At 41.4% G+C, this 8,887-nt stretch overlaps 1 pseudogene; it reads left to right on the plus strand.

Annotated features, from left to right (window-relative positions):
* The first annotated feature begins 4,547 nt into the window (after positions 1 to 4,547).
* LOC124028589 lies at positions 4,548 to 6,532 on the plus strand (annotated as a pseudogene).
* Positions 6,533 to 8,887: the final 2,355 nt, after the last annotated feature.

Below are 8,887 nucleotides of genomic sequence, written 5' to 3' on the forward strand. Positions count from 1 at the left end.
TACAATGTCCCTCCCTCTACTACTACTGACCAACCAGCAGTAATATACACAACTACAATGTCCCTCCCTCTACTACTACTGACCAACCAGCAGTAATATACACAACTACAATGTCCCTCCCTCTACTACTACTGACCAACCAGCAGTAATATACACAACTACAATGCCCCTCCCTCTACTACTACTGACCAACCAGCAGTAATATACACAACTACAATGCCCCTCCCTCTACTACTACTGACCAACCAATATACACAACTACAATGCCCCTCCCTCTACTACTACTGACCAACCAATATACACAACTACAATGTCCCTCCCTCTACTACTACTGACCAACCAGCAGTAATATACACAACTACAATGTCCCTCCCTCTACTACTACTGACCAACCAGCAGTAATATACACAACTACAATGTCCCTCCCTCTACTACTACTGACCAACCAGCAGCAATATACACAACTACAATGTCTCTCCCTCTACTACTACTGACCAACCAGCAGTAATATACACAACTACAATGTCCCTCCCTCTACTACTACTGACCAACCAGCAGTAATATACACAACTACAATGTCCCTCCCTCTACTACTACTGACCAACCAGCAGTAATATACACAACTACAATGTCCCTCCCTCTACTACTACTGACCAACCAGCAGTAATATACACAACTACAATGTCCCTCCCTCTACTACTACTGACCAACCAATATACACAACTACAAAGTCCCTCCCTCTACTACTACTGACCAACCAATATACACAACTACAATGTCCTCCCTCTACTACTACTGACCAACCAGCAGTAATATACACAACTACAATGTCCCTCCCTCTACTACTACTGACCAACCAGCAGTAATATACACAACTACAATGTCCCTCCCTCTACTACTACTGACCAACCAGCAGTAATATACACAACTACAATGTCCCTCCTCTACTACTACTGACCAACCAGCAGTAATATACACAACTACAATGTCCCTCCCTCTACTACTACTGACCAACCAGCAGTAATATACACAACTACAATGTCCCTCCCTCTACTACTACTGACCAACCAATATACACAACTACAATGTCCCTCCCTCTACTACTACTGACCAACCAGCAGTAATATACACAACTACAATGTCCCTCCCTCTACTACTACTGACCAACCAATATACACAACTACAAAGTCCCTCCCTCTACTACTACTGACCAACCAATATACACAACTACAATGTCCCTCCCTCTACTACTACTGACCAACCAGCAGTAATATACACAACTACAATGTCCCTCCCTCTACTACTACTGACCAACCAGCAGTAATATACACAACTACAATGTCCCTCCCTCAACTACTACTGACCAACCAGCAGTAATATACACAACTACAATGTCCCTCCCTCTACTACTACTGACCAACCAATATACACAACTACAATGTCCCTCCCTCTACTACTACTGACCAACCAATATACACAACTACAATGTCCCTCCCTCTACTACTACTGACCAACCAGCAGTAATATACACAACTACAAAGTCCCTCCCTCTACTACTACTGACCAACCAGCAGTAATATACACAACTACAATGTCCCCTCTACTACTACTGACCAACCAGCAGTAATATACACAACTACAATGTCCCTCCCTCTACTACTACTGACCAACCAATATACACAACTACAATGTCCCTCCCTCTACTACTACTGACCAACCAGCAGTAATATACACAACTACAATGTCCCTCCCTCTACTACTACTGACCAACCAGCAGTAATATACACAACTACAATGTCCCTCCCTCTACTACTACTGACCAACCAGCAGTAATATACACAACTACAATGTCCCTCCCTCTACTACTACTGACCAACCATCAGTAATATACACAACTACAAAGCCCCTCCCTCTACTACTACTGACCAACCAGCAGTAATATACACAACTACAATGTCCCTCCCTCTACTACTACTGACCAACCATCAGTAATATACACAACTACAAAGCCCCTCCCTCTACTACTACTGACCAACCAATATACACAACTACAATGTCCCTCCCTCTACTACTACTGACCAACCAGTATACACAACTACAATGTCCCTCCCTCTACTACTACTGACCAACCAATATACACAACTACAATGTCCCTCCCTCTACTACTACTGACCAACCAGTATACACAACTACAAAGCCCCTCCCTCTACTACTACTGACCAACCAATATACACAACTACAATGTCCCTCCCTCTACTACTACTGACCAACCAATATACACAACTACAATGTCCCTCCCTCTACTACTACTGACCAACCAGCAGTAATATACACAACTACAAAGTCCCTCCCTCTACTACTACTGACCAACCAGTCAGCACAATTACACACTCACCGCTCCGCTGAAACATCACAATTACAATTCAAATATTTAATTCATATCTCCAAAAACGCAGTTGTACTGTAATTATGAAACGGTTAAATTTTTAATTGAAATGCACTGCAGATATGAGTGAAATTGTGTAAAGTAAGTCCATCACACTGTATAAAGCGATGATAAATTATTATTAAAGCCTTACATTATTATTAAAGCCTTACATTATTATTAAAGCCTTACATTATTATTAAAGCCTTACATTATTATTAAAGCCTTACATTATTATTAAAGCCTTACATTATTATTAAAGCCTTACATTATTATTAAAGCCTTACATTATTATTAAAGCCTTACATTATTATTAAAGCCTTACATTATTATTAAAGCCTTACATTATTATTAAAGCCTTACATTATTATTAAAGCCTTACATTATTATTTAACGTTACTACGATCAGTACGGTTTAATCTTAGCCATTGTACTCTGCTTCTTATGTTGTCCACCGTTTTTATTGTGTTTCTCCTGCTTTCATTAATGTAAAGCTGCTTTGACAGAATGAAACAATTGTGAAAAGTGCTATATAAATAAAATTGAATTGAATAAATAGATGAGCTATAATAATAATCACTTTAATTTATATAGCGCCTTTCAAAGGACCCAAGGTCGGTTGCTCACTGCACTGCAGAAATGTCTTTCTTACTTAGTATTTTTGTCTTGTTTTCAGTAAAAAAAAATATCTAAAAAACATCTTGAATATTTTCTTGAGCAAAATTACCTAGGAAAATAAGCAAAACAATCTGCCAGTGAAACGAGAACTTTTCTAAAATTAAGTGTTTATGGAAAAAGTAAACTTATTTCAAGAGAATTTTTATTATATTGACAGATTTTTTATTTGCTTATTTTAAGCACACATTTACTTAAAGTTTATATTTTTGTCTAACCTATACTTATTTTGCTAGGTCATTTAGCAAATCAAGAAAATACATCTTTATTAAAGTTTTTTTTTTAAATATTTTTACTGAAAACAAGACAAAAATACCAAGTAATTTTTTGCAGTGTGACTCCATTAAATGTGTGTGTGTGTGTGTAGATTAAACATGAACGGGCCAAAACGGACATGGCAGCAGGTCAAAATCAAATACAAGAACATTCTGCAGAATGGTATGGTCCCTGACTAATATTTAACAAAGCACAAGCATATATTGTAGCCAGAAGGTGCCTGCTCACACATTGTCTGTACTGTTTTAGCAGTGAAAAGAATACCCACAGACAAGGCATGGGTGGTGGGTCACCAAAGGCTGACCTTACCCCAGCAGAGGACATGGCCTTGGAGCTAAATAAAGGCAGGCCCGTCTTAGAGGGGATCCCTGGGGGAAAGAGATGAGCATAGGTTCCTCCCAAGATGCCACCCGCTTCATTCAAGGTATGTCCTTCCATCTCTACATGGGATACAACCACATTCATATTGAATCAATTTGGACTGTCTGACTTTGGTTTACCTATTGCCTTGCAGTGTCTGGCAGCACTGTGTTCCTGTTAGAGCCACCAGCACAAGCACCAGACGATGCTGATCCAGTGAGTACTCCATCAAAGGCATACTGTAGGCCTGGCATGTCTTGTCTACTAGCTTCAATATGAATCAGATTAAATGTGATAGGGTGAAGGCCCCAGTGCAGCAGCAACAGCACATGATGGAGACGATGATGATGAGGAGGAGACCATCTCTCTGGATTCCAGAAGGCATGAGGTATCATGGTAAGACTGTGAAAGTACTATTTACTCTACAATGGTGAGGAATCCTCATCAAAATCAAAAAATCTAATTTCTTTTACAGGACCCAGATGCTATACAGTGGGAAAACCAGCCTGGCAACATAGTGCGTATTAATAAAAGGACACCACATCCTGCCAAATTCCAGCTGCGCTAATTGTATTGTGTTCACAGAGCTCACAAGCTATCAGAAAGTTGTATGGCAACCACCTCCGGCGCCAAATAGAACTGGCAGACATAGACATTCAGTACAAGAAGAAAAAGATGGAAAATCTTGCACTGGAGTCCGAAATAAAAAAAGAGAACAATCAGGAAACTGGACCTTGAAATAAAAAAACCTTGAGAGGGAGGTGAGATGCCTTCAATGTACACTGTATGCTAACTGGAACACAAATGTATTAATCATTATTTGTATTTCCTCCCCCAGCTCCAAGAAGATGACACAGCTCAAAATAAAAAATTAGGTATATTCTCGTAAAGTCAAGTGAGCCATGACATATGAGCTCTTATTGTGAGCACACAGGACGGTGGCATCTTTCTAAGGTTTTTTTTTATTTTCCCGGCAATCAGTACAACCAAGTCATCGTTATAAGGCATCGCCCTCTTTTGCCCACCCCCCCAGCACCAGGTGTGGCCACTAGCCTATATGAAGGCCCAAAATTGTGTGTTCCTTTCTGCTCTGACAATGGCATGCCCATTCGTGCGAGATGTGGTGGATGAAGAAGCACTTGTGCTGAGGAGAGCCTTCAGGCGAGAAAGGGTCTTCAGGGACCGGTTGGACCCACTGGCCTTCCCCTGACGACCATCTATATGAAAGATACAGGTTTTCTGCAGATGGCATCAGGTATCTATGCAGACTACTCTGTCCCAGGATTAAGCACCGCACTGCACGGAGCCATGCACTGAGTGTGGAGCAAATGGTTTGTGTGGCCTTGCGCTTTTTTGCTAGTGGAGCCTTCCTGTACTCAGTGGGGGATGCAGAACAGCTGAACAAGGCCACAATTTGCTGCACAATAAGGAGTGTGTGTCTGGCTATCAAAGCATTAGCAGATTTCTTCATCTCCTTCCCTGGCCACAGAAGACTCTGTGACATCAAAGAGGAGTTCTATAGGATTGCAGGTAAGAGGATCTACAAATTACAGGACAACTGTTAACACATAGTAGGATACTCATTACTTTGTGTGACAGGTTTCCCCAATGTCATTGGTGCAGTGGACTGCACACATATAAGGATAAAAGCCCCCTCAGGTGCCCATGAGGCCGATTTTGTGAATAGGAAATCCTTTCACAGCATTAATGTTCAGGTGAACATAACTTTTTGATATTGTCCATTGACGAACACTCTGCATTGCCAGTGATGTGCATTGATTGGTGTAATATTCCTCATCTTATGATTTCAGATGGTCTGCAATGCTGACTGTGTGACCAGCAATGTTGTGGCAAAATGGCCTGGCTCAGTCCATGACTCCAGAATCTTTCGGGCCTCTGAAATCTATCAGTGCCTATCACAAGGTAAGCCACACAACCCCTATTTATAACCATCATGGCTGTGTCAAGAATATCACTGTGTTTATGAGGTAGTAATGATGAGATTTTGTGTTGACAGGTGAATTCTCTGGTGTGTTGCTGGGAGACAGGGGGTATGGCTGCCAGCCTTTTCTCCTGACACCTTTCACAGACCCCCAGGAAGCACAGCAGGCCTACAACCATGCCCATGCCAGGACCAGGGCCAGAGTTGAAATGACCTTTGGCCTCCTGAAGGCACGCTTTCACTGCCTTCACAAATTAAGGGTCAGCCCTGTTAGGGGCTAATATAGTGATATTACTGTGGCTTGTGCTGTCCTCCACAATGTGGCCTGCCTGAGGAAGGAGAGGGCCCCCAGAGTGCCACCAGCCATGGACTGGGACAATCCGGCAATCTTCCCTGATGACGACAGTGGTCGGCTGCTGAGGGACCAATATGTGTTGAATTATTTTAGTTAGTATGTGTGCTTTCAATTTTGGTTAAATATGTCCTGCGGTGGCAGAGGAATTTGGGGTTTTTTGGGTTCGTTTTTTTACGAATTTGGCCTCTTATGATGTTTGTGCGGTATACTGTGTGTAATACAAGGCTGCAGGGAGGCTACTGCATCCATTCATTTGTCTGTTCAGTTGATGTGTATGGATTTGTCCTGCATTTATTTTAGTGTGCAGACATGCAGGGTGTGTTATATACAGACCTTTGAATGTGTATGTATCATTTTGTATAATATGCTTGGATTCTGTGCTTTCCATCTTGTAGAGTCACTGTGACTTCAGTTTCGAAAGGAGCTGATGGTTTACCTGCTTTGTTTTGTCCTTATTCAATAAAGGAACATAATGTTACACATTGTGTTTTTATATTCATATGGAATGTGTATTTGTTTATATGACAGAGTACTAGGGCCACACTGAAGAAAAAGGATAAAGTCATACATTTATGAGGCTGGTTCTTTCTGCAGAAAAGCTACATATTGTTTTTACAGTTTTGATACTTATGACAATGTGATACTTAATATTCTGGCACATCAGCATGTCTTTGTTTATGAAACCATACTGAAGTACAATTTCACGAAATGCCCCGCATCTGTCATTTTAACAACTGTCCTCCTTTAAAACAACTGGTTACAATATTATGACTTGTCTTTTTTTTCCCCTCTGTGGCCCTAATATTCTATCATTTTATATATAGTCTATGGGAAACTGTAAATTATCTAATGATAGCAACATCTAAAAATCATTTTTTATCCAAAATCATTGAAATTAATGATCACAAACGTTTAAATAATGACAGTGGGTCTAGTTATATGTGATAACAATGTATAGTGAGCAGTGAAATAACTATTGGTTTCCATTTGTGGTGACTGCTGACTGACATTAGGGGTGAGATTAAATAGATCCTGGGAATTTAGCCTGGTCTGGAGCAGGCTAGCTCCACAGAATAAATCTCCATGGTAATTTATACCATAACATATCCTCCTGCCCCCTATCCATCTTTAGTGCAACCGGATTACGGATCAATTGAGCCAGGATCACCTGGCTTAATCCCTTATCCTAGTTTTGTGCAACAGGCCCCTGGAACCCAAGATGACTGCCTTTGATTGGCTGACCCCACGTTGTGATAAGGCACCTGGCAACCTGGTCCCTCGCAACTGCTAGGTTCTGACAAGAGATTAAAAAGCATTGTTATATGATTAGAATATTTCTAACAAATCAACACTTGACTTTTTAATAAATAATAATATATGCCATTTAGCAGACGCTTTTATCCAAAGCGACTTACAGTCATGTGTGCATACATTCTACGTATGGGTGGTCCCGGGGATTGAACCCACTACCCTGGCTTTACAAGCGCCATGCTCTACCAACTGAGCTACAGAAGGACCAATGGAAATCAAAGGTTGTACAAGTAGACCAGACCTTTTTGGAACAATTATCACTTGTTTTTATGTATCTATGACAAGCAATGCAAAAGTTATTGTGAACAAGAGATTTAACAGGTAATGTCTGTTATAAAACTGACCTCGGACCATTTAATCAGGAGATATATGTTTTGCATTGGATGCATCTCATTCCACCACATCCGCCAACCGATCCACTTCCGCATCTGCGGTGAAAGGTGAACGAGCTAGAGAGATGTTTGTCAGACCACCAGAAAATCGGTCTTCTCACAAAATCGTCTGTAACGTCAGAACTGTTTGGCCTCTATGGAAAGATGTAGGTGAGAATCTCGTGAACACATACACTATATATACAAAAGTATCTGGACACCCTTTAAATGAGTGGATTCGGCTATTTCAGCCACACCGATTGCTGACAGTCGAGCACACAGCCGTGCAATCTCTATAGACAAACATTGGCAGTAGAATGGCCTTACTGAAGAGCTCAGTGACTTTCACCTTTCCAACAAGTCAGTTCGTCAAATTTCTGCATTGCTAGAACTGAAAGTCCTGTTATTGTGAAGTGGAAAACGTCAAGGAGAAACAACGGCTCAGCTGTGAAGTGGTAGGCCACACAAACTGACAGAATGGGACCTCCGAGTGCTGAAGCATGTAAAAATCATCTGGTTCCAAACTGGAAGCAACATCAGCACAATAACTATTCTTCGGGAGCTTCGTGAAATGGGTTGACCGAGCAGACCACCATAATCAATGCGTTCTCTGGAGTGATGAATCACACTTCACCATCTCGCAGTCCGACGGATGAATCTGGGTTTGGCGGATGCAAGGAGAACGCTACCTGACCGAATGCGTAGTGCCTTCTGTAAAGTTTGGTGGAGGAGGAATAACTCAAACTAAAAGCATTGTCTTTGGATAAAATCATTCAATAAACCCTAAACTAAATCTAGTAATTCATAATGTGGACATTTAGCAAGTTGAGGTGACTAAGCTGCTTGGGGTAACTCTGGATCAACAAAACATGTTGATACAACCCCATTAAACACCTTTGGTATGAATTGGAATCCGACTGTGAGCCAGGCCTAATTGCCCAACAACAGTACCCAAGCTCACTAATGCTCTTGTGGCTGAATGGAAGCAATTCCTCGCAGCAATGTTCCAACATCTAGCGGAAAGCCTCCCCAGAAGAGTGGAGGCTGTTATAGCAGCAATGTTCCAACATCTAGTGGAAAGCTTTCCCAGAAGAGTGGAGGCTGTTATAGCAGAAAGTACATTAGAGTGTCTAGTTTGAGAAACAGACGCCTCACAAGTCCTCAACTGGCAG

Source organism: Oncorhynchus gorbuscha, unplaced genomic scaffold (genome assembly GCF_021184085.1).
Source record: "Oncorhynchus gorbuscha isolate QuinsamMale2020 ecotype Even-year unplaced genomic scaffold, OgorEven_v1.0 Un_scaffold_4488, whole genome shotgun sequence".
Lineage (NCBI taxonomy): Eukaryota > Metazoa > Chordata > Actinopteri > Salmoniformes > Salmonidae > Oncorhynchus > Oncorhynchus gorbuscha.